Source organism: Petaurus breviceps, unplaced genomic scaffold, assembly GCF_028583685.1.
Source record: "Petaurus breviceps papuanus isolate PSGF00001 unplaced genomic scaffold, PetGlider_PUasm1.0 454, whole genome shotgun sequence".
In the NCBI taxonomy this organism is placed as follows: Eukaryota; Metazoa; Chordata; class Mammalia; order Diprotodontia; family Petauridae; genus Petaurus; species Petaurus breviceps.
In genome coordinates, this window is record NW_027186342.1 from 3,384,297 (window position 1) to 3,411,392 (window position 27,096).

Genomic DNA, 27,096 nt, shown 5'->3' on the forward strand with positions numbered 1-27,096 from the left:
GTCCTGGGAGTATGCCAAGTCTTCCATGAGCAAGGACCTTTTGTATAGTGTTGATGTCTGCATAACAATTCCTCCAAGGTCTGGTCCCAAGTCTCCTAATGTTTATGCATAAATATAATATAAATATTATATTTCCTTTATATTTCCACCCACCTTCTTCACTGCCATCTCCCTTGCAAGGTACAAGGGTCCCTGAGTCCCTGAGTAAACAGATTGACCTTATCTTAACTGCTGGACTTTGGATCTCTCTCCAAGGAACTTTTCCCTTCTAAGTTTCCCTTCAGAATTCTGAGGATTTGAAGGCTTTCCTCCTTTTATTCTCTCCTCTCCCCACCTAGAGATAGATTGTATTACCTCTCTGTGTCCCTGACCTGGCTGGCTATTGTAACCATGATTGCAATTTTCATACTGATATTGACTACCATATTGACATTTCCAGTCCTTAACTTTTTTTTTTGAGCCCATGATTAGCTATCTAGAGAATCTAAGTCTCACTGGCACTTGAACTCAACATGTCCATAAATGAACTAATCATCTTGACCCTTCCACCCAGTCCTCCTTCAGACTGTACTGCTTTTGTCTGGAGAAGCATTCATCTAACCTATGATAGCCATAACCTTGGGGTTTATCCCTGTCCCTTCCCTCTCTATCAACTCTTATCTACAACATGGCTCACCTTTTCTCCAAGCCAACTGCCATCACCTTAGCCCTTACTCTGATAGTAGTAGTAGTAATAGTAGGAGTGATGGTGGTGGTGGTAGTAGTTAATAGTTAACTTTTATATAGCACCTACTATCTGTCAGGTTCTGTACTAAGTGTCTTATAAATATTATCTCACTTGATCCCCACAGCCACCCACGGAGGGAGATGCTATTATTATCCTTGTTTTGGAATTGAAGAAACCGGAACAAACAGAGGTTAAGTGCCTTGCTCAAGCCCACATAGTTAGTAAATTTCCTCTTGACTATGGGCCCAGCATTCTATCCATAACTGCCTCTCTCACCCTCCTGGTTGATTATAATAGCCTCTTAATTGTTACTCATACCTCCACTATCTTCAAGCTCTACTCTGTCCTTAATACTGCTGCCAGAATGACCTTTCTTATTCATTAATTTAATTGTGTCACACTCTGCTCAAAAATCTTCACTGGCACAACTTCAGGATCCTTTGCCCAGCAGTCAAGGTTTAGTAGAATCTGGTACCACCCTGTCTTTTCCATTCTTACCTCCCATTATTTTCCTCTCTGTACATTATACACCAGATAAATTGGACTACTCTAACCTACGTTCCCTATGTCTAAAAGATCTACCCTTCCCTTTTTCTCCTCGCCTTTTAAAACTAACTGAAATGCTGTCTTCTCAAGGAAGCCTTCCCTGATCACCCCTGCCAGTAAGGACTTTTTATCTTTCTGCTGCACCTACCGTGTTTCCCCGATAATAAGACCTATCCCGAAAATAAGCCCTCCCCTTACTGTGTAAGATTCCTCTAAAATAAGCCCTCCCCCGAAAATAAGCCCTATTGAGATTGCTACTGTAGGGAAGGTGATCCCCTGCGCTACATGCTACATTACGATACCCTCTGTATGCACCGTCCCCCCCGTGAAACGCATGCCGCGCTCCGAGCTGCATCCAATCAGAGCTGCAGCAGTGAGCCCGTCATCCTGTTCTTCCCCAGTGATTTGCTTATTGAATAAAGGTACATTTTTTTGTTCACATTTACCTGTTTAATAAAATTGCTGTCAATGTCCATTAAAATAAGCCCTCCCCTGAAAATAAGCCCTCTGGTGTTTTTCTGTCCAAAAAAAAATAATAAGACAGTGTCTTATTATTGGGGAAACACGGTATTGCATCTGAGGATGTATTATTGTGTCTTAAACACAAAGTCTTTGTATTTTCCCACTGTAAGAAACCTGAGGGCAGGATCAATAGCCTATTTAAACTTTGTATCTCCTACAGAGCCTACTACAGAACATTAAATGAGAAAGAATGAATGAATATGATTGATTGAGTCTCTGAAAGGAGAACTTTCTCACTTATCCCTGCTGGCCCACCCTTACTTTCTTAGTTTATCTCTAACGCAGAGCTGGTTTGACATTTGAGAGAGGGAGAATTGTGGGACCAATACATTTTGGAACCCAAACAACTCCTGGAATGACTAGAACTCAAAAAGGATCAAGAAAGGTCACCTTGTCTCACGACCTATTTTGCTAGCCCCATCCCCACCACAATTTGCAAATCAGCAGGAAGAGAAATATCCCTATTTTTCTATGGCTTTTCCATGAAGAAATTAGCCTTCAAGGTCTTCTCAGAACACAAAGTTATACAATCCTTAGGTGCTAAGAACACTCCTCTCCTTAAAATTCTAGCCTATGTTGTCTGGTAATTTTATGAAAGCCACAAGAAAGGATCCGAGGGGTAAAGAGACCCAGACATTCCCATCCAGCAACTTGTAATCTCCCAGGCAGCAGACAATAAGTTAGTGGGCAGGATGAATTCTACTGATCAAAGAGATTGTTTTGATTCAGCCTGGGAGAATGTATGTATATAAATGTTTCTTTTTTTATTTTTGTATAAGTTGTATGTATGGGGCTGTCTAAATATATTGGCACAGTTCAAGGGCAGCATTGGTTGAGAGGATCTGAGAACTGACTTACTGTTTCAGGGAGCAGAAATAGGTCCATGGACCATCAGCATGCTAGGTTCCAGAATTTCCAGGGGCTGCAATGATTTCTTCTATGTCCAAGAAGGGAAATGGGTTGAAATCATATCTATAGGCCACCCTTCAGAAAATCCCTTGTCTAAGGGTATAAAGTTGAGGAGCTCAGAATAAAAATTGTATTCCTTACCTTACCCTTGCTGGCTTAGCTCCTTTCCACTAATGCTAATTATATAAAAGATCACAAATAGCCAAATCAAGCAAGTCCATTTACCAAGCAAAGCAGAAAATAGAAGTTGTAGTTTTACAGATTAGAATGTTCCAAATATTGTTGTTGTTAAGTCGTTGAGTCGTGTCCTACTTTTTCTGACCCCATTTTTATGGGGCTTTCTTGGCAAAGATAATGGAAGCTTGCCATTTCCTTCTCCAGGGTCCCCACTTTACAGTTGAAGAAACTGAGGCATACAGAAGTTAAGTGACTTGCCCAGGGTCACATAGCTAGTAAGTGCCTGAGGCTGGATTTGAACTCAGGTCCTTCTGACTCCAGACCCAGCACTCTGCTCATTCCAAATATACAAAAGAGTAATTGAGCTTGTTATAAGCTGATCCTGACTCAAGCCAGTCCCCTGGTAGTTGATGTTGTCGACCTGAAAGTTTGGTTAAAAGAGGCAAACAGACTAGGTGATACTTAAATTCCTATTGTTTTATTCCCTTAAAGCTAGCAGAATATATGCATGCACGGAGTCAGATAAAATATGGCCATCTGATAAAATAATGAGAAGCCTTAAATATGTTTTAGAACAATCCCAGCTCAGTATGTCTGTGTCACTCAAAATTATGATCTCCATATATGTTTAACCATAGCATGAGAAAGGAATTTTCTTAATTGATTAGTTTGTAAATACAATAAGATAATAGAGTTGACAAAGTGTCAATTGAAATTACAATCCACAATATCTATGTTTCATTTACCATTAACATGATATAATATAGTATATGTCCATAAAATATTAGGATAAGGAAAGTCCCATTTATTCAAGGTAGTGTCTGGTCAAGGTAGTGTCCTTGGTAGTCATTAACAGAAGAATACTCTAGTCAGTTTTGTAGTGTTGACACAGAAAGGGGCATTTTGAGTTCACTCTGAGAGTAAGGCATGTCTCTAATGCCAAAAAATTGCAAAGCATTGCAGTAGATTAAGCTCATAGTGGGCCACATGCCTCTCCTGATTGGCCAATCCAGGTTTTAGGCCTTTCTTGGGTCTTGGGGGGTCAAAATGGTTTGGGGAGAGGTCTACAATGTTAAATAAATTCAATAACTTTGTAGGTTAGGTTCAACATTAGACTCAACAAATGAGATCCTTGGAGCACATTTACCAGTTAACAGAAGTTACTTAGCCATAGCAAAATAGGCATAGAGGACCCTTGGAGCTTATTCAGGTCAAAGCTCCCTTGCCCAATATTCCCATCATGCTTCCCCAACAAACCTAAGTACCCCTACACAGATACTCCTGGTTGCTTTGTATTCAGGCAATGAGGATGTGACTTCTACAGTCTAAGCCTTCATTCCTCTGGGCCAATCAAGTCATGAAGGTCTGAATATCTTTTAAGGAAAAACCAACCTAAGTTGCAAGGGACAAAGGATTAGGATATTGCTCCTTTTTCATTCATTTCTCCCCTTGCTGGTAGAATCCTTAAGGCGTTAGAGAAGACCTTCCACCACTTAAGTTACTTTAGATTTATTACTAGTGTACCCTGAAGTCCAGTATGCCAGAAAACAGATATAAGGAGTACTAAAGGAGGAAGAAAAACAGAAACAGAGCAAAAACAAACCAAATCATGCCACCGTTCCTTCAGTGACTGAATCTGAGAGAGTCCCAGGCAGGATTGAGTCCTGGGCCAGAAGGATCAGGTCTTTGTGATGAGTGATGTCAATGGGTCTTCCAATTTAAAACGGTAACCATAAGCACACACAGGAAGATCAGGACTATAGCAAAACAAAGATGCTTCCTGAAGTCCTCATCCCAGATCTCTGGGCTCTGGGGAAAATAGAACACTTTTTCTTCATATGCTTTTCCCAATGGCACGCACCAAAGAAGGGAGACAGAATCCCTGGGGCAAAATTGTGGTTGGTCTTTCAACTTGTAAATTAAAAAACAACCCCCAAAACTCAATATCTCCAGCACAGTAGTTACACTATCCTAGATCTCTAGGGATTTGCTTTGATTTTCATTCTCTCTCTGTAGGAGTCCCTCATGCCACTACTCAAAGGCTGTCTATCTACATATCCAATTACAGGACTGAGGGCTGCTGGTTAAGTTGCATTCTCTTTTCTAAAATGTCATTTGAAACCAGTTTCTACAAATATGGTTCTTTTGAAGCTGGAAGGGGTAGCTAGGTGGTGCCATGGATAGAGTGGAGTCAGAAAGACTCATTTTCCTAAGTTCAAATCTGGCCTCAGACACTAACTGTGTGACTCTGGGCAAGTCACCTAATCCTATTTGCCTCAATTTCCTCGACTGTAAAATGAGCTGGAAAAGGAAGTGGCAAACCACTCCGGTATGTTTGCCAAGAAAACCCCAAATGGGGTCATGGAGTGTTGGACATGATTGAAAAATGACTGAACTGAAAAGCTGGAAAGGGGCTTTTTTTCCCCCAGGAGACCTCCCTTGAGGCAATTGAATGCTGATAACTATTAGCTTTATAAAAGCCTTCAGTTCCAGAAAGGACAGAGTACAAACAACTCTTCTGAATTTGTCCTTTTCTTTCTTTTCTTTTCTTTTCTTTTCTTTTCTTTTTTACCTCGAGACATTTGGGGTTAACCAGAGTCCCTGGGTGGAAAAAGTCCCAGTCTGGAAAGAATTCACAGGCTCAAGCATCTTTAAGTCAGGGTGGTAAAAGTTTATTGTTATGCTTTACATAGGGCAAGAGTTCTTAGGGAATCTGCAACCTTAAAGGGTTATAGTTAAAGTTTATAAAGGATAACCATAGTAAATCAGATGTCAATTATGCTAACTAGGTGAGTCAGGCAGTATTAGGGAGGAGTTAAGGAGTGGTCAGTGCTCAAAGGAACATGAACTTTTAACATCTTCTGCCCATAATTCACTGAGAAATAGCCCAAGGGGGGGCTGCCTGGAGGTATGGTTTTAGGTTTGAAATGTCAGTAAGTCAGCTAGCAGTCAGGGCTGACCAATGTTGTGTTTGACAAGATGGATGTTGGGAGTTCAGTGTATCCCAAGCTAATGAGGGATTTAGGATGTGTATAATGAGCTAAGGAGTATACGTATGACTGAGTCTAGGATTCATATGATGTGTATGATTCCGTACACAGCTACTTCAGCCATTACACAATTGGGTCAAACTGCTAAGTTCTCTAAGTGCAGCTGGTCACTGTATCAGGAAGAGAGAGAAATATTTTGTTAGGGCCTGCTGCCCTTGAGCTAGAGAGAAACTGCCTGAGACAGTGTTTTGAGGCTAGGGAGAAATGTGATTTTACAAACGGGGGTTCAAGCACAGGCACCCAAGCACCCCATCAACATCATCTGACTCCAAAGCCTGAGCTCTGATCACTGTTCTATGCCATTTCTAATTGCAAATGAGTCAGGAGACAAGGTTTCTAGACCTTCCTCTGCCAGTAACTCACAGTATGACTTTGGGCAAACCACTGAAATTTTGTAGGCCTTGGTTTGCTCATCTGTGAGACAGGGATAATAATATCAGCTACCTCCCAGGATAGTTCTGAGGATCAGACATGATGAATAGACTTGAAAGGTCTCTGTCAGAAGTACCAGAGATTTCAGGGAACAGATAAGGGACTGATAAGTGAGTTTGCAATTTTCTTTGGTTTGTTTTGGCAATGGCAAGGATGCATGGGGAAATTTAGGCTGTCCTTTGAGATAGAAGAAATTATCTGGTGCTCTCTGGGGATCACTTATACTTAGGGGGAGTCCTAGAGAATTTTGGTATGCCTTGTGAAGAAAGGGGCACTTTTTGTGCAGACCCTAGTAGTATGATCTTATACACTGAGGAAATCATTAGAAGAGGTTAATTTTCTCATTTTGAGAAAAGTGATACGAGCTGACCCAGGTCCAAAATCCTTGGGGGGAGAACTGCTTTGTAGTTTGGAAATATTAGTGTGGACCAGGTTTTTGGCTGACACAGAAGCCAGTTTTCTTTGTCTTTGCTCTTTCTTTTGCTTGTGAGTTGAGAAAGACCATGTAAGGCTAAGCCTAAATAAGCTGATGTATTTGTGGGATTTTGTGAAATGTTCCTTATTTTGTTGAATCTGTAAAACTCTGTATTTGGCAATAATTGTGATTTTCCTCCTTTCATGTGGGTTTCTAGATGATATTGTAATATTGGTTGTTTTGAGACCTTACTGAATAGTACTGGGGAAATGTCAAAAACAGATTTTGGGGAGGATATAACTAAATCCATTTTATCCACATTTGCTGTTTTTCTTTGTATGACTCCCACATGAACCAACTGCAACAGCTGCTTCCCTTCAGTGTCTTCTTTGCTTCCCTTATTGGTACAAAAAGACCTCATTGCTAAAAAGGGAGGCCTTCAGTGGTCTCTGGAATACTCCCCTCCCTTATCTAGCCTGACTGGCTTTTGATTTAGGGAAACTAGCTACAATGATGAAGCTATGTCTGTCCTCTATCTGCTATACCTTATGATATACATTCTCTATAATGAGTACACTTCTTTTTTCTTTGTATAACCAACTGAACTCCAGTTATCTCTTCCACTTTGAGTGCGTGAGGGGTGCTTATTGTAAAATTTGGGTTAAGTATTTAGTCAGAAGCTCTATGTTGTCTGCTGACCTTCGTGTGTCGTCCGCAGCTTTTGAAAAACTCCCCCCAAATTCCCATTTAACGTCTTATGTCAACCTACAATATATTGAAAATACAATAGAGAAAGTCATGAAGTGGAAGGGATAATTGTATAATGGAGCTAAGCTATGTATCTAATCCCATTCCTTTCCCTAGAGTCTGAGGTAGTACAAAGTAGAAGATGTGTGTGTGTGTGTGTGTGTGTGTGTGTGTGTGTGTGTGTGTGAAGATTATGTTTCTAGTGTTGGGGGATCATGTCTGAATATTTGTAATCATACTATGTGATGTAAATATTTCTTTCCCAAAGCTAATTTAACTGTTAGTGGCTAAATGGAACTGGGGCTCAAGGGACCCCATATACTTGGGGGAGGCAACACTAAATTCTAATGGTTGGAACCATTTGCAGAGAGCCTAGATATCCCTAACCCTCTTAAGGGTACTAGAGAACCCTGGGGGAGAGCTCAAATGTAGCATATCTGGCCTTTAGGCAGTGAGGGTCAGGGTAGGCTGAGTTACATCCAAATGCCTTTAATTCCCCGGATTCCATCTGTAGTTTCAGGACTTTCTTGTTTCTCTGGCTGTCTCTGTCTCTGTCTGTTTCTGTCTCTGTCTATCTGAGACTTGAGGGGGAATCTGGGAAGTCTTTGGAAGAATTGAACTAAACTAGGAGTTTTGGCTACCTTCTTTTTGTTCACACACAACAATATGGAGGCACACAGGTGTCTTTCTTCACATTTGTTTGTGCCTGTGTCTATTATATGTGCACATTTGTGTGGGGGTGGAAGAACTGGATAACTGAGGTTGCATATAGCAATATAATATATAATATAGCAATATATAGGTTGAATAGCTTAGGTTTGGAGGAGGATTTGGAAAGGAATTTTCCTCCCTAGGAAGTGCCCACTTCACCCTTGGTCCAAAGTCCTCTCCTTAGTAGTCCCTTCAGTACAGACATATAGTAGGTTTAATGCTCTGGTTTAATAGTTTAGATCTGTGCAAATATATTTTTAATAATTTCCTTTAAGCAAACCTTTTAAGCAATAATTCCTATAGGTTAGACTCTTCCTGCATTTAAATGGACCCTGGGAATATGTTTGAGAGTTTCTGGAAGAAAGATAAATGGAATAACATAGTGGCTCTGTTGTGAACCTGAGGTAGATAGGGCCATCTGGGTCAATCCAGACCTTTCCTGTCACTGGGCCCACCCACCTTCCTGTACCACACTGAGCCCAGAGGCTTAGAGCTGCTGCCAGAGTGATGCAGGCTGGACAGACTAGGGGACGAGGGACATGTCCTCCTGCTCTGCAGGTTAAATTGCAGAGAGTGAATCATTTTAGACCTGAACGGGACCTGTTCTCCCTGCAGTTCCTCATACACATTACTCCATCTCCCCCTTTTTGCCTTTGCACTGGCCTCCCTCCATGCCTTGGATGCTCTGACCTCTTCCCTGCCTTACTTCTGGACTCAGTTCAGATCCTACCCCTGCACAAGGCCTTGCTTGGTCTTCCCAGTTCCACAGCTTTTCCAGATTACTTTCATATTGTCTTTCTCTATGTCTTGCATTTATCTAGATATTTATATGTTGTTTTCCCCATTTGAATATATACTCCTTAAGGGCAGGAACTGTAGTTTTGTTGATTGTTTTGCCTTTCTCCAACGCTTAGCATGGTGCCCGGCTCATACGACCTGCTTAATAAAAGCTTGTTGACTGACTGACTGACCTTGGGGATGTCTGAAAGCTCAACGTTGTACATTGTCCAACAAAGAAAAGGCTTAGTTATCCTCATTCTCAAAAATAGGTTCATCCCTTTTTCCTAGGTTTGGGGAATGGACTATTCATATTAGGGGATGGAGATGAGGGTTACAGGCCTGGGAAGGGGTTCATTCTGGGGTCTACCTTTGGATATACTCACCTATAATTTTCCATACTGAGTCTCCAATGCTCTTTGGATCTGAGAATTTTTTGGTACTTTGTTATTAGAGCTGCCCATTCATGGATAAAAGGAGTTCCCAAACCATTCTCCCCACCTCCACGAGGATCCACTGAAGCATAGTCTCTTTTAGGTGTGCAGAGCCCTTTATGAAAATGATCAGTTGTATATGACTCTTTGTGACCCCCTTTCTTGGCAAAGAGTTGTTTGCCTTTTCCTTCTCTAGCCCATTTTACAGCTGAGGTAACTGGGACAAATGAGGTTAAGTGACTTGCCCAGGATCACACAGATAGAAAGTGTCTGAAATCAGATTTGAACTCAGGTGGTTGAGTCTTCCTGACTTCAAACCAGGCACTCTATCATCTTCGTCACCTAGCTGCCCCATCAAAAAATATTTTATTACTAAAAATGCCAATCATCATCAGAACTTTCAGCAACTTGTACTCTTTTTTGCTGGTGGAGGTTTTTGCCTCCATGTTGATGGTTCCTGACTGATCAGGGTAGTGGTGGCTGAAGGTTGGGGTGGCTGTGGCAAATTTAAAAATAAGATAACAATGAAATTTGCCACATTGATTGACTTTTGCTTTCACTTAGAGGCCCTACAGAAGGGTTATTAATTGGTCTAATTTCAATATTATTGTGTCTCAGGGAATAGAGAGACCCAAGGAGAGGGAGAGACATCCAGAACAGCCTACTGGTACAGAACAGTCTGTACGCAAACAACATTTAGAGATTAATTTCCCTGTCTTACATGGGTACAGTTTGTGGCTCCCCAAAGCAATTACAACAGTAATATCAGAGATCATGGATCACAGATCACCATAACAGATACAATAATAATGAAATATTTTGGAGTACTATGAGAATTACCAAAATGTGACAATGACACATGATATGAGCATATATTGCAGGAAAAAATGGCACTGATAGACATGCTCTATGCAGAGTTGCCACAGTCCTTCAATTTGTAAAAACAAAACATCTGCAAAACCCAAGAAAGCTTAGCACAGTATGTCTGTATGCGGGAGGGCCTGGGTGTGAGAGTAGTAAGTTTCTTTCCCTGCTCTAGAAGACCCCATAGTATGCATTTTTTTAATTCACTGATTAATTTAGTAAATTCAGACATTGATTCTACAGAGTGTAACCTCTAAGCTTTCCTGTTCCAAATTCTTATTATTTGAGGACCTGGAGTGATGATAAATTGAGGACAGGGGAGAAATTTCAAGACATTGTTGACTACCAAATTCTCCACCCCTCCTCCCACCCAAAAAGATCCCATCCCAATTAAATTTTGAAAGTAGAAGCCAAGAAATCATGCAAAAGTATAGCAATGATGTCTCAGATTGTATATTTTCTGGAAAAAGAGATAGTTCGTAGGAGGAATGGAAGGAGATCTGGATGCTGGCACCTTAAAATGGCTATTTCTCCCTTTCCTTCTTTTAACCTTGGTAGACTTCCAGACCCCAACAAGAGAAGGTTGTGAGTGCTGGAGACTGTCAGCTATTGTAAGGTCCACTGGTCTGGCAAAGCAGGGAAACCAAGCTCTCTCCAAAATATTTGTCTTCTCCATTTTTACTCTGAGGTTTAGGGCTTGGGCCCCGGACACAGGCATTAAATCTCATTGAGGGATAGGGATGGAGCCATAGATTAAAAAACAAAACAAAACAAAACAACAAACCACAACAGTTTTTAATCAATAAGTCACATCATCCCCTAAGCTAAATTCAGAACCCACAGCAGGGCAGGCAGAGCACACAGGCAGGCCAGGTAGGGGGCAGGGAGGCCACTTGCTTGGACGCTTGAGCAGAGCTTCTCCTGATGGGCATCAGTGATACTGCGCTTGGGTGAATCTGTAGGAATTATTTCATTTCTGTCATTTGTTAATTCCAGCACTTGACTCCATGCCTGGCACACAGCAGGTACTTAATAAATGCCTGATGATTGATGAATGGTATGAGAACACATTACATTCCTGAAGTGCCTCATGTGTTACATAGGGTACCCATGAAGAGTCACAGGCAGGGCACCCATGTAAACATTCATGGAAAATCTACTATTGTATTCCTGCTGGGAGAGAATAAAAGTACGTTCACATATAAAGAGAAATCAGGCACATTGGTGTCCTCAAGATCATATTCCAACAGTGGTGAAGAGACTTGAACACGAGTAACTGAAATCAAAGGCATGATGAGATGCCTGAGATGATTAACAACAATTCTTGTTTATAGACTTTCCCCTACAACAGCCTTCTGAGTTTGGTAGCACAAGTGTCATTAGTCCTAGAGAAACAAAAGCAAATTCACAAAGAAGGTATTTTCCCCAGCCCCATTATGGGCTGCTGGTACAGATTAGGAGGGAAAAGTCTCAGAGCCAGGGATATGGATGGAGAGAGAGCCCATAGGATTTTGTCTTTCACAATCATCTTTCTGTCTTTGAGATGGCTAACTGTAATCCTTCCCCTAATATACTGAGAAATGTTTTTTTTGTCTAAACTAGGAGTTCTTTATCTGGGACCCACATCCCCCTGCCCATCCTATGGATGGATTTCATTAGACCCATGAATTTGAATGGGAAAAAATTTGTATCTTTATTTATTTGCTTATTTATTTACTTATCTATTATTTTATTTTATTAACTTTTGGCTTCCTTTGTAGTCTTGTATTTTTTATATATTTAAAAATCATATTCAGAAAAGGAGCTTATAGGTTTCTCCAGACTACCAAAGGGGTGCAGGATACAAAAAAAGATTAAGGTCTCTTGCAGTTGCTTTAAGATAGACCTAGTTAGAGATGGCCCTACTGAATGCTACATTCTGATATTTCTGGCTTCTATCGCTCAAAATAAACAAACAAAAAGATTGCTTTGGTTCCAAGATATAAATGTTTGAGAAGGACCTTGGATTGTTGAATAGAGGCAGAATGACCTGCTTTAAATCTGTATTAGCTGTGTCACCCTGGGCAAGTCACTTAACTTTTGAGGACCAGGAAACTGAGGCAAAGAGTATTTAAGTGACTTGCTTAGGGTCCCATAGCTTGTAAGTATTGGAGGTTGGATTTGAACTCAGGTCTTCCTGATTCCAGATCTAGTGTTCTGTTCCCTGGGCCACCACTGCCTTTGAGGGCTTTGGGGCAGTACTTTAAGGCTAAGTTTCAGTGAAAGTGCTAACAGCCTTCATTGGTAGAGGAAATTTCGACCCTTAATGGATTTACTTTTATGCAATAACTTTTCATGGCAGTATTAGGATATGTACAAATGGTACTCATTACCATTAGTTGCAGAATCTAGATTTCTCCTGCTAGCATTGAAGATGGATCAGAAACTGATCCCTAGAACATATTCCATCATATGTTTAGATGTGTTGTCTTGGAAGCCATCAGATTGTAAGAGCGTAAAGGATAATACATAGAGGTATGGTAGTGGAAATATTTTGATTTTTTAATTCATATTGCCTATTTCATTCATGTTTTTTTCTAGGTGATAGAGACCCCTGTCTCCAGATTTGTGAAATGGGGGACTAATTGAGGAAACTCTCTAACCCTCCTTATTTATTTTTCTTTTCTTTTTTCTCTCTTTCTCACCCTCTTTTTCTTTCTCTCTCTCCCTATTTCTTTCTTTCTCTTTTCCCCCTCCTCTTTCCCTTTTTCTTTTTATTTTTTAAATTATTTTTTAGTTTACATCATTCATTTCCACAAGATTTTGAGTTACAAAATTTCTCCCTATTTTTCCCCTACCCATCACCCCAAAACATCGATCCCACTGAATATCCCTTCCCCCAATCTGCTCTCTCCTATATCTTCCCCCATCCCCACCTCTGACATTCCAGTAGGGCATGGTGGATCTCTATTGCCCCAGTGCCTGTATATCTTATTTCCTAGTTACATGTAAAATAATAATAATATACATATATTTTAAACATTTGATTTTAAACCTTTGAATTCTAGATGCTTTCCCTACCTCCCTTGTCACCCACCCTTACTGGGAAGATAAGCAATTCAATTGTACATGTGTAGCTATGCAAAACATTTCCATAGTGAATATATTGTGAAAGACTGACTATATTTCCATCCATTCCTATCCCACCCCCACCAGTTCTATTCTCTCCTTTGATCCTGTCCCTTTTCAAAAGTGGGTGCTTCCAACTTCCCTCCCCCGCAGCCTGCCCTCCCTTCCATCATCCCCCTTCTCCTCCCCTTCCCCCCCTACTCTCCTGTAGGGTGAGATACCCTATTTAGTGTTTATGTCATTCCCTCCCTAAGCCCAATTCAATGAGAATAAAGTTGGCTCATTCCCTTTTACCTTCCTTTTCTTCCCCTTCATTCTAACAGTTTTCCCTTGCCTCTTCTTTCTCTCTTTTTATCTTTCCTTCTTTTCCTCACTTCCTCTCTCCTCTCTTTGCTTTCTCTCTCTCCCTCTCTGTCTGTCTTTCTCTTTCACTCTCCTTTTCTCAATATAGGTCAAGAACCTTTTTTTGAGGGAAGGGGCAACACAGAGTCTTTGAGAGTTGCCTTGAGTATTGAGAGGTTAACTGACTTGCCTGGGATTACTTGCTCTGATCTTCCTGGCTTCCCTCTCAGCCAACTAGAACCAGGAGCTCTCAGCCAGGCCTAAAGCTCTCTCAGTCTCTTCCCTCCCACCCTGCCAAGTCTAGAGCTCTTAAGAAGGGTCCCTTTCGCCCTAGTTCTTGGGCTCATTCCACATCTCTACCCACCTACCTCTCTCCTCTTGATGCCCTTCTTTCCAAGGTTTTGTTTCTTTAAAGGCTTTGCTTGGAATCTCTTTCATAAGGACAACTAGCTCTTTTTATTCTAATATGCTTATGGGAGTAGATACAGTAATGTCACACCAAGGGCCTTCAGGGAACAAGGAATAATTATGTTTGGTTTTTTGATAGGAGTACTGTATTAATACATAAACTCATAAAATGTATAACCCAGCAGAGAGGATGTTGGTATAAAATCTCTCTGCCATCGACTCAAATATACATACATATATACATGTATATAGATTTCAGTATATAATATAGAAAATTATAATTATATCTCAACAAATTAAATGCATATAATTTAAAATCCATATTTCACTATGAAATTTAATGTAACTCTTAAAATTCTAAGACTTTTCTGTAAAACGATTCTTTTCCTTTTAGAGGTTTCTGACTATTGTCCTAATGGGTTTATTAAGGTACCATTTAGCTCTTTAGGCAGCTAAGTGGCACAGTGGATAGAGTGTAGTTTTGGAGTCAGGAAGATTCATCTTCCAGAGTTCAAATCTGGCCTCAAATACTTATTAGCTGCGTGACCCTGGACAAGTCACTTAACCCTGTCTGTCTTGCTTCCCATATCTGTAAAATAAGCTGGAAAAAGAAATGGCATACCACTTTAGTATCTATGCCAAGAAACCCCCAAATGGAGTCTAAAGAGTCAGACATGACTGAAAAATGATTAAACATCATTTCAATCTTACTTTCTATGGATCAGTGATTGGTCTTAGGGAAGGCTAACATGATCCCAGGAAGACTAACTGCCCTATTCTGCAAGTAGGACTGGGGAAAAATAGAACACAGGTCCTGTTGGGGGTTCTAGACCTTTGCTGAAGGAGGGACTGGGGAATAGGGTCATACTCACCAGCTCCCATGAGAACTCCAGCCAGAGTATTAATGAGAAGAACTGGGAATTTCATTTTGCTAAAGAAATATGGAGAGGTTTCTTGAGGAGAAGGGGGAAGTGCTGATGGAGCCACCTGTCTACCAGGACATTTATAAAGATGCCAAAGGCCAATGGAAGTTGAGAGGTGTGTACCCTCCTTCCTCTGTAAGCTCCCTACTCCCCTCCCCTTACTGTAGCCTAAAGCCCTTTGCTAAGTCAACAAGGGTTGTATAGGGGTGGATACCTAATTTTTTGGCAGGGAGGTCATGGCTAGCAGTGGTGACAATTATCAGCTTTTTCACCAGGTGTATAATTATGGCCTTCTCCAAAACTAACCTTGGGGGAGGGCCTACCTGAGCAGCTAGACCCAAGGGCACTGGATGAGAGAAACTTCCTACTCATTTGGCATTATTACAGTGGTAAAACCCTCTCCCTGGCCTCCAGAAACATCCTGCTTATTGTTCAGAAAGTGGTCTTAGGGAGTTCTATTTGTCCAACTCCCTTACTCTGGATAGGATGATTTCTAATTTATGCTAGACAAAGAAAAGTATTCTAAAGTCTTCCATAGAAAGAAGAAATAAATAGAAATATTTATAGAATCATTTACCATAATAATTTCTCTCTCTCTCTCTCTCTCCACACACACACGCACACACAGTAGTCATCTCTAGGGTGTGAGGGGAGGGAAGAAAAAAAGAAATTTGCATGATAATTTTATTATATATTTAAAAGAAAAGCAAGTTATATGTAATAGATTTGCAGTTTCATATGAAGTTATCTTTTTAAAATTATACTCTGTTATGGAAATGCTTGTTTTCAACAAATTAAAAACAAAATAAAAGTCTTCTCAAAAAGCAAAGATCATGTTTGAATGCAGGGTGCTCAGCTATTCCATAGCCCTGCCCTGCTATGAAATGATCTAAATGGCCCCTGAGCTCTGAGCACAAGAGAGATTGGGTATTTTTTTGGGGGGATGATACCTATTTTGGGAGTTCCCCCTTTTTTCCCCATGCACCAATTATACTCCATCCCAACATATCTCCCAGTCCCATAAAAATTCCAGCCAGAGCCATTAGAGTCAGCCATTCTTATGAAGACCAGCTCAGTCAAAATATCCATCCACATATAGGTACCTAGTAGATAGATCACTGAACCTGGAATCAAGGAAGGTCTGAGTTCAAATTTTGCTTCAGAAACTTATTAGCTCTCTGACCCCAGGGAAGTCACTTAACCCTGTTTGCCTCAGTTTCTTTTTCTATAAAATTAACTGGAGAAGGAAATAGCAAATCATTCCAGTATCTTTGCCAAGAAAAGCCCAAACATCAGACGTGACTGAACAACAAAAAATCTGGAAGTCTTTCCATGAACTCAGGGGTGAGGCACATTGTCCATTAATCATCATTACAATTCAGTATTGCACTAGAAATACTAACTATAGTGACAAGATAAGAAAAAGGAAATTGGAGGAATAAGCATACACAGTGAGGAAAAGAACTATCACATTTTGTAGAAGATAAGATGACTTACTTAGAGATTCCTCGGTCAACTAAAAAATCAATCTGAATAACTAACAACTTCAGTATATTTTCTGTACATAAAATAAACTTGCACACATCAATGAAATTTTTGTATGTTATCTTTAAAATCCAACAGGAAGAGATAGAGAAATTCTACTTAAAATAACTACAGACAGTTTAAAATACTTGGGAGTATTCCTGCCATATCACACAGAGAAACTATATGGCTTGATTTATGAAATATTCTTCACATGAATAAAGATAAATAAACAAATGCAGAAATCTTAATTGCTCATGAACAGGCCAAGCCAATATAATAAGGATGATACACCCAAATTAATTTACTTATTCAGTGCCATGCTTATCAAACTACTTAAGAATTACATGATAAAGATAGGAAAAAATAATAACAAAATTCATCTGGAGGAGCAAAAGGTCTAGAATATTATGGTATGCAATAAAAAAAGTAAGGGGGGCCCAACAGTACCAGATCTTAAACTATATTACAAATTTGTAATTGTCAAAACAGTTTGGTACTGGGTAAGAATGAGGATGATCAGTGGAACAGATTAGGTATACAATATATATAATCACTTGAATACAGTCACCTAGTGTTTGATAAACTCCCAAATCCCAATTATTGGGGGAAGAACTCACTATTTGACAAAAACTGTTGGGAAAACTGGAAAGTAGAATAATCTAGAGCAACATCTCACATTATATACTAGATAAGTTCAAAGTGGGTACATAATTTAGACATAAAGGACGCTATCATAAGCAAATTAGTGGAGCATGGGAAGAATTATCTGTCAGATTCATGGATAGGTGAGCACTTCAAGACCAAACAAAGGTTAGACAAGTTCACAGGAGGTAAAATGGATAATTTTGATTGTACAAAATTAAAATATTTTTGCACAAAAATCCAATGCAGCCAAAATGAAAAGAATGGCAAGAAACTGGGAAAAATTCTTTGCAGCACATTTCTCTAATAAAAATCTCATTTCTAAAATCTATAAGGAAGTGAATAAAATTTACAAGAATTAGGAGGCATTCTCCAATTGATGGTCAAAAGATATAAATAGGCAGTTTCCAGAGGAAGAAATCCAAGCTATCAGTAACCATATGAATAATGCCATAAATCAGAGAAATGCAAACCAAAATAATTCTGAGGAAGCAATTCACACTGATCAGATAAACAAAAAAGGAAAATGGCAAAGGCTAGTGAGAATGTGGGAATATAGGTACACTAATGTACTATTGGTGGAATTTGTGATCTCTGTTTTTTCCATTTTGGAAAGCAACTTGGAATATAAGGAATTCAGAAAACCTGGGGGGAGATTTGTATCACTGTGAAATAAGCAAAGATGAAAGATGTAGAATGATGACAACAATGTAAACAAAAATATCACTAAGAAAAAACTGAATTCGGGGTAACTGAGTGACCAACAATGATCCCTGAAAGCAGAAAATTAAATATACCTCTCTCCACTAGGGCAGAGAGGCAGGGGATCACCAGGGCAGGATTTGTTAAATACAGTTACTTGGATTGGGTGCTTTTTCTGAATTATTTTTCTTCATTACAAAGAATGGTTTAATTTGGAGGCGTTAGTATTTGCAGAGGTGATTGTGATGTAAACCAAAAGACATCAATGAAGCATTAAAAAATAAAGGTGAGGGAGCAAGTGGGAGAAGAGAGAAATTAGAAGTAGAATAGATTAGGAGCGGGATTAGTCCTAAGCAAAACAAACTCTACCTAAGGATGTCCAAAAATCTTTATAGCAGTTCTTTTAGTGGTTGCAAAGAATTGGAAGTAGAGGGAATGCCTGTCAATTGGGGAATTGCTAAACAATAAATGTGATGGAGTACAAGAAATGATCAAGGAGATGGTTTCAGAAAGACTTTGGAAGACTTATATGAACTGATGCAAAGTGAGCAGAACTAGGAGAATGATTTCTACTTTGACAACTGTATTGTAAAGAGAAACAATTTGAAAGACTTAGGGATTCTGATGAGTGTAATGACCAACCACTATTCAAGAGGACTAATGATGAAACATGATACCCACCTCTTAATAGAGAGGCAAAAGACTTAGAGTACAAACTGAGACATATACATATGTAATATATCTATATATTTTCCGTTTCAGACATGGCCAGTGCAAAAATTTGTTTTGCTTCTTTAAACATATTTGTTGTAGTGATTTTTCTTTTTCCTTCGTTCGTTCGTTCGTTCGTTCGTTCGTTCGTTCGTTCGTTCGTTCGTTCGTTCCTTCCTTCCTTCCTTCCTTCCTTCCTTCCTTCCTTCCTTCTTTCCTTCCTTCCTTCCTTCTTTCCTTCTTTGCTTCCTTCCTTCAACTCATTGAACTGATTTATTTGAGGCATTATAATACAATGAAATGGAGCTGGGTAAAGCATAAGTGGGAGGATAGTTTTCCCTTATTTGAAAGGCAAATTTTAATTAAAAAAGAGAAAAGGCTAATAATATGGACAGGCCATTAAGTTATTTAATTTTTAAAAAGCCTCTAAATCCCCAATATAAAAAAACGGAAAAGTATTGATCATAACAGATGAAGAAGAAATAAAGGGAAGTATTACAAACTATTTTGTTCAAATATACGAGTGTTTGGAACATTCCTATTACAAAAAATCTGCCAACTTAAAATAAATAGATGAATATTTCCCAAAAATAGATGAACAGAATGAGAAATAAATGAAATTATGCAATACAATCTCACAACATGAAACTGAATGAATTCTCAAAGAAAAACCCTGGGACCAGATGGTTTTATTTATTATTTGAAGAAGTTTTTCTTTTCTTTTCAGCTCCAGATTCTCTTTCTTATTCTACCCCTACTCCTACTCATTGGTTAGGCAAGAATTATGATATCTATTATACACATGAAGAGATGCAAAACGTATTTCAATATCAGTCACATTTTGAAAAAAGAGGAGAAAAAAGTACAGATATTTCTCAATTTAGTAATTGGACCACAGAAGTATACTTAAAGTGATTTTTATGTATTGTGAATTTGTCTGCTCACATGGGGAAGGGAGGGAGATTGATAGGAAATGGGCCTCCAACCTATGGAGGGAGGGGGCTGGCACACTTAGGGGCCAGGGACAGAGAAATAAGAGCAGAAGGGCCTAGGGCCAGCCATGTGGAGGCCTGAACCAAGAGGAAAAACGCGTAGGCCAGACAGGTGGTACAGGGCAAAGGTGCCTTCTTTACCCAAGGACTCAAGCCAAGCTGCTGTTCCAGAGGCAGTGGTGTTATCTCTCTTCCTCTGTTCTGCTTTCACTTGGAGGGTTCGTTGCTTTTTGTTTGTTTGATGGAAGGTTGGGAGTCATCCCCATGGAGCCCATCTGAGTGTCAGGAGTGAGAGGAAAAGAGAAAGAGAGAGACAGATAGACAGACACACACACACAGAGAGAGAGAGAGAGAGACAGAGAGAGAGAGAGAGAGAGAGAGAGAGACAGACAGAGAGAGACAGAGAGAGAGAGAGACAGAGAGAGACAGAGAGAGACAGAGAGACACACAGAGACACACAGAGACAGAGATTCACACAGAAACAGAGAGAGAAAGAGAGAGAGGGAGAGAGAATTTTATAATAAAGTTAGCTTAGGAATTTTTTGGAATGAAGATTTCTTTCAGTATTCTTTATGTATATAAAGTATAATTTGTTTAATGTGAATCTATGCAACTGAAGAGCTGTCTATACTTCAGTCTTCATTTTGAGTTTATCAGTTCTCTATCTGGAAGCAGATAGCATTTTATTTCATGAGACTTTTGGAGTAATGGTGGATCACTGTATTGATCAGTTACTTAGTCTTTCACAGTTGATTATCTTTACAATATTGTTGTTACTGGTTGTTTTCCTGGTTCTGTTCACTTCACTTTGTATCAGTTCATCTAAGTGTCCTAGGTTTTTGACCAGATGAGAGATGGGGAAGACAAGTGAATTCTATAAAACATTCAAAGAATAACTAATTGTAATCCATAGAAAGAAGGTATGCTACCACATTTCTCTTTTGAAACAAATGTTGTTCTGCTAACCTAAACCGGGGAGAGATTACTCAGAGAAAGAAAACAATAAACAATAATCTCTATTGAATTAATCATGCAAAAGTGTCAAATAAAATATTAACAAGAAGGTTATAGCAACTTATTAAAAAGATTTCCTTATAGGAACATACTGGATTTTTATCAGGAATGTTGGTATGGTTTATTATTATAAAAACCATAAGTTTAATAGATCCCATTAATAACAAAAACAATACAAATCAGATGATTGCATCAATGGAAGCAGAATATCTTTTCAATAAAGAACAATACTTATGTTAGAAATACTGTAAATTGGGGTGGCTAGGTGGCTCAGTGAATAGAGCACCAGCCCTGGAGTCAGGAGGACCTGAGTTCAAATTTGGCTTCAGACACTTAACACAAAACTAGCCGTGTGACCTTGGGCAAGTCACTTAACACCAACTGCCCTGCATTCCCCCCTCCAAAAAGCAAAAAAAAAATACCATAAATCACAGAAACAAATGGAGTGTTCTTTAATGTGGCAAATAACATCTGTCAAAATCCAAACGCTAACATAATCTGTACTCAAGAAACACAAGAAGTTGAGGGGCAACCCCAATCATCTCCAAATGCCTATAAAAGACTCTCAACAAATTTTAGAGCTACAGAATTCACAAAATGACACATTGAAACACATCTCCAGTTGATGACAGCCTGGCAGGCCGACAGGAAGGGTCTATCACACCAGACCGGAAATGGAGCACAGTTTCACTTGGGCTGTGCTGGCACATACTGGCAGCTGTGGCAATTTTCAGACTTCTCAACCCACAGATGCCAAAGACAAAGAAAGTAAAAGGTCAGTGGGGAATAACATACACACTCAACTGGGTATCTTACCCTATGGGAAAGTAGAGGGGAAGGGGATAAGAGGGGGAATGATAGAAAGGAAGGAAGATTGGAGGAGGGTATAGTCAGAAGCAAACACTTTTGAAAAGGGACAGGGTCAAAGGAGAAAATAGAATAAATGGGGGGTGGGATAGAATGGAGGGAAATATAGTTAGTCTTTCACAATATGTCTACTATGGAAATGTTTTGCATAACTATACATGTATAATCTATATTGAATTGCTTGTCTTCTCAGTGGGGGTGGGTGAGGAGGGAAGATGGGAGAGAATCTGGGACTAAAAGTTTTAAGAACAAATGTTAAAAAAAATTATTTTTACATACAACCAGGAAATAAGGTATTATAGGCAATGGGGGTGTGGAAATCCATCTTGCCCTACAACAAGGGGGAATGGGGTAAGAGAGGCATGAGGGAATAGAATGGAGGACAGACTGGAGGAAGGGGTAATCAGTATGCATGCCATCTTGGGGTGGGGGGTAGGGGAGACATGGGGAGAATATTTGGAATTCAAAATCTTGTTGAAATGAATGTTGAAAACTAAAAATAAATAAATAAATTCTGGGAAAAAAAAGTTGAGAGGCAAAGAAAAGGTTTCTGCTGCCATAACAATAAGAAACGAAAAAGCAGAAATTCTATTATGTTTTATCTTTTGTTCAGTCATTTTAAAGTCATATCGGATTCTTTGTGACACCTTTTGAGGTTTTCTTGGCAAAGATAACTGGAGTAGTTTGCCATTTTCTTCTCCAACTCATTTTACAAAGAAAGAAACTGAGGCAAGCAGGGTTAAATGACTTGCCTTCAGATTTTCTATATCTAGAGAACCCTAGAGCTTCAACTAATATTAACAGAAACCATAAGTAGGATATATAAATTAATTCATAAAACCATTACCCTTTTTGTGTATTACTAACAAAACCTTGCAAGAAGAGACAAGTTAGAAAAAGAAATTCTATTCAAAATAGCAACTGAATGAAGACTGAGTCCTGGGAGTGTCTGCCAGGGACCTCCATGGGGATTTGATGAGGCAACTTTTGAAATTATGCAATGATGTGCAATGGAGGGGACCAGTTATTCACTTCAGAGGAGAAAGTGTGAGAGATGACTCACAGTGAAGTTTCCTTATTTCTTTTAACTTCCTGTTACATTCCCATCTCTTCTCCATACTTTGTAAACCAGTTTGGTCTCACGAGTAACTCATGATTTCCTGGAAATGAGGTAATTTGAAAGAAAACCAGACTAGTCCACTTCTGATTGGACCCTTCCAAATTTGGTGAAAGGAAATACATATGATGAAGAATTGAAACTGCTTTGTGTCAATTAGAAAGATTGTGAGCTTGCCTCACCAGCCAATGGTAAGGTAGGACAGGTGTTAGAGGTGGAGTTAGGATCAGGACAAGAGAAGGCTGCGAGCTTTCACATTTTGCACTCCCTGGCAGCTGCCATTTGACCAACAGGGGCAGTGCCCTTTCTCATGAGAAAGAATAAAGACCTCTTTTGATCTCAGACTCAGACTCTGAACTCTTTCATCTCACACAAAAGGGAGGAGAAAGTGAGGCTGGTTATTTTGTATAGCCCTCTCTCACTTGAATTCAATTCACTTGCAAGTCATGACATCATCTTGCTGATATCCTGCTCCTCTTCAAGAACAAAGGACAAACAACAGCAACACTGGCTTGTATATCTCCTTTTCTGTTTTTGGGTTATCTTTGCTTTCCCCATTATTCTGCTTTTTTATACACTTGCTTTTCTTTATACCTACCGGAGTTTTCAGAAAGTCTCCCTCAATTGTGTGTTTTATAATTATCGGTGTCGTCTTATTTCCACCCTCCTTTCCTCATTAGAATATAAACTTTAGGATGGCAATGACCTATGTCTTATCTAGACTGTATATCCTCCAGCACCTGTTGGGGGGACGGGATGCTGGGAATAGGAAATTCCAAATGGTTGGAGCCATTTGCAGAGAGCCTAGATATCCCTAACCCTCTTAAGGGTATTGGAGAACCCTGCAGGAAAGTTCATATGGCCTTTAGGCAGTGAATGTCAGGGTAGTCTCTTTCTCTCTCTCTGTCTCTCTGTCTCTGTCTCTGTCTCTCTCTCTCTCTCTCTGTCTCTGTCTCTCTCTCTCCCTCTGTCTCTGTCTGTCTCTCTGTCTCTGTCTCTGTCTCTCTCTGTCTCTGTCTCTCTCTGTGTCTCTGTCTCTCTCTGTGTCTCTGTCTCTCTCTCTCACTGATTTGTGCCTGTGTCTATTACATGTCTGAATTTGCAAAGGTGTGAAGGAGCTGGGTAACTGCGGTTGCAGACAGCATTGTAATAGGTTGGGGAAGGACAGGAATTTCTAAAGAAATTTTTTCTGTCCCTGGACACCAGGACTGCCCACTTCACCCTCTGACACAGTAGGTTTGATGCTCTGGTTTAATAGTTTAGATTCATGGAAATATATTTTTAATGACTTCCTTTAAGGAACTCTTTTAACAAATTGTTCATATCCTCCTGACTCAAATAAAATTTGTAATATTTTTTGGTAATATCTGGAATAAAGATAAGTGGAATGAGCTCACAGCTCTGATGTGAATCTGAAGTAGCTAGAGCTAGGGCCACCCAGATCAACCCAGACCTTCCCTTTCCCTGGGCCCACCCACCCTCCTGTACCCCACTGAGCCCAGGGATGGGGACAGAAGCTTACAGATGCTGCCAGAGTGATGCAGGCTGGACAGACTAGGGAATGAGGGACATGTCCTCCTGCTCTGCAGGTTAAACTGCAGAGAGCAAATCATTTTAGACCTGAACGGGACCTGGTCTCCTTGCAGTTCCTTACACATGTTACTCCATCTCCCATCTCTTTACCTGTGCACTGGCCTCTCTCCATGCCTAGGATGCTCTGCCCACTTCCCTGCCTTCTCTCTTTCAGGACTTTCAGATCCTACCTCTGCAGGATGCCTTCCTTGCTCTTCCCAGTTCTGCATCCCTGCCTTCTCTCTGAACTCAGTTCACTTCTTTCAGGACTTTCAGATCCTACCTCTGCAGGATGCCTTCCTTGCTCTTCCCAGTTCTGCATCCTTTCCACATTACTTTCATATAGTTTTGCTGTATTTCTTGCCCCGCCTCCATGAGGATCCACTGTCTCTTTAAGGTGAGCAAAGTCCTTTATGCAAATGATCATTGCAGATCCCCTCCCCCAACCTTTTTTTTCAGATGAGGAAACGGAGGCTCAGAGAATTTAAATGACTTTCTCAACGTTGCTCAACGAGCAAATGTGAAATTTTAAAACATATTTCCCAACTCCTGCAGCTCTTCTGTGCGCTGCTGTTATTGGTCTTACACCTCCACAGCAGCTGCTGCTCTCATCAATAACTGCAACACATCATTCAGCTAGTAAGTGTGGAATTTGAAAACAGATTCCCTGACTTCAGGTGGAGAGAACAAGCTGCCTCTTCCTCCCCAAACGTGCCCCAGACATGAGCCAACAAAGCGTCGGAAAAAATCTCAACATGCTGTTGCCCTGCCCTACCCTACCCCCAGAGACTATGCGTGACTCTCTGTGTATTGGCCCTTACCCAGAGACAAATGAACAAGAGACACCAGTTCTGCACAGAGCTAGATACTCATGGTTAGTGGTAGATTTTGTTGATTGTTGGGCAGCTAAAGTTGTCTTTGGAGATGCTGTAGTGGTTTGTGAGGTCTGCCGGGGCACTGTCCTCTCTGCTGAGGTTGTCTCTGGGCTGGATGTAGAAGGATTCCATCCAGCGGCAGATTCAATTTGTAAACTTTGAGGTACTTAAATTCTCCCCACCTTGAAGTAGGAAGTGAAAGGCATCTCGGCAGTAGCTAGTTAAAGGGTAATGAAAAGCCTCTCCTGAGGGGCTGGGTTTTGGGGGCCTTCTTCAGGAGGGGAGGAACTGCTTGAACGGAGCAGCAGCCTGTATTTCTAGTGAAAGATGCCTCTCCTTTGTAGAAAAGGGGTAAGACAGACCCGGGCAATTTTGCAGGTTTGGTTCTAGACTACCACAATAAAGTGAGTATTGTGACAAAGTGATGCACTTAAATTTTTGATTTCTCAGTGCACATGAAGTTATGTTTACACTATAGTCTATTAAGTGGGGAACAATATTAAATCTAAATAAAAAGGTACATACCTTAATTAAAAATGTTGTTTTTCAGCCACTTTTTAGTGTATCTGACGCTTTGTGAACCCAATTGGAGTGTTCTTGACAAACATACTGGATTGGATTATCATTTCCTTCTCTAGTCTATTTTATAGTTGATTAAATTGAGACAAACAAGGGGCTCAGTGAGTAAAGCGCCGGCCCCAGAGTCAGGAGAATCCGAGTTTGGTTCCGGCCTCAGACACTTAACACCCACACAAAAAAACTAGCCGTGTAACCTTGGGCAAGTTACTTAACCCCAATTGCCCTCCAAAAAGAAAAAATATAAATTGAGACAAAGTTGAGTGACTTGCCCAGGGTCACACAGCTAGTAAGTGTCTGAGGTCAGTTTATTTTTTTGCTTTTTGGAGGGCAATTGGAGTTAAGTGACTTGCCCAAGGTCACATGGCCAGTAAGTGTTAAGTGTATGAGGCCGCATTTGAACTTAGGTCCTCCTGACTCCAGGGCTGGTTCTCTATTCCCTGTGCCACCTAGTGGCCCCTGAGGTCAGTTTTTAACTCAGGAAGATGAGTTCCTGACTCAAAGCATAGTTCTCTATCCATGGCACCAAATAGCTTCCTCATTACAAAAATATTTTATTTCTAAAAAATGCTAACCATCATCTGAACCTTCAAGAATTTGTAATCTTTTTTGTTGGTGGAGGGTCTTGCCTCCATGTGGACAGCTGCTGACTGATCAGGGTAGTGGTTGCTGAAGGTTGGGATGACTGTGGAAATTTTAAAAATAAGATAACAATCAAGTTTGCCACATTTATGGAGTCTTCCTTTCCCTTGAATGCTTAGAGACCATTGTAGGGTTACTAATTGACCTGATTCCAATATTGTTGTGTCTCAGGGAATAGGGAGACTCAAGGAGAGGGAGAGAGATTGGGAAGAGCCTGTTGGTGAAGTCAGAACACATACAACATTTAAGTTCATCATCTTATGTGGGTACAGTTTGTGGCTCCCCAAAACAATTACAATAGTAACATCAAAGATCACTGATCACAGATCATCTTAACAGATACTATACTAATGAAAACTTTTGAAAGGTTGTGAGAATTGCCAAAATGTGACACAGAGACCTGACCTGAGCACATACTGTTGGAATAAATGGCGCTGATAGGCTTGCTGGAGACAAAAATTGCCACAAATCTTCAATTTGTAAAATCCAAACAAAACAAAATATTTGCAAAGTGCAATAAAGTTAAGCAAGGTATGTCTGTATGTGGGAAGGTCTGGATGGGAGAGTATTGAGTTTCTCTCCCTGCTCTAGAAGGCCCCATAGTATTCATTCATTAATTCATTAATTTAGTAAATTGACTCTTTGATTCTACAGAGTGTAACCTCTACCCTTTTCTATTCAGAATTCTTATTTACTTTAGAACCTGAGGTGATGATAGTTGGAGGATAGGGAAGAACTTTCAAGGTTTTGTTGATTACTACTATGTG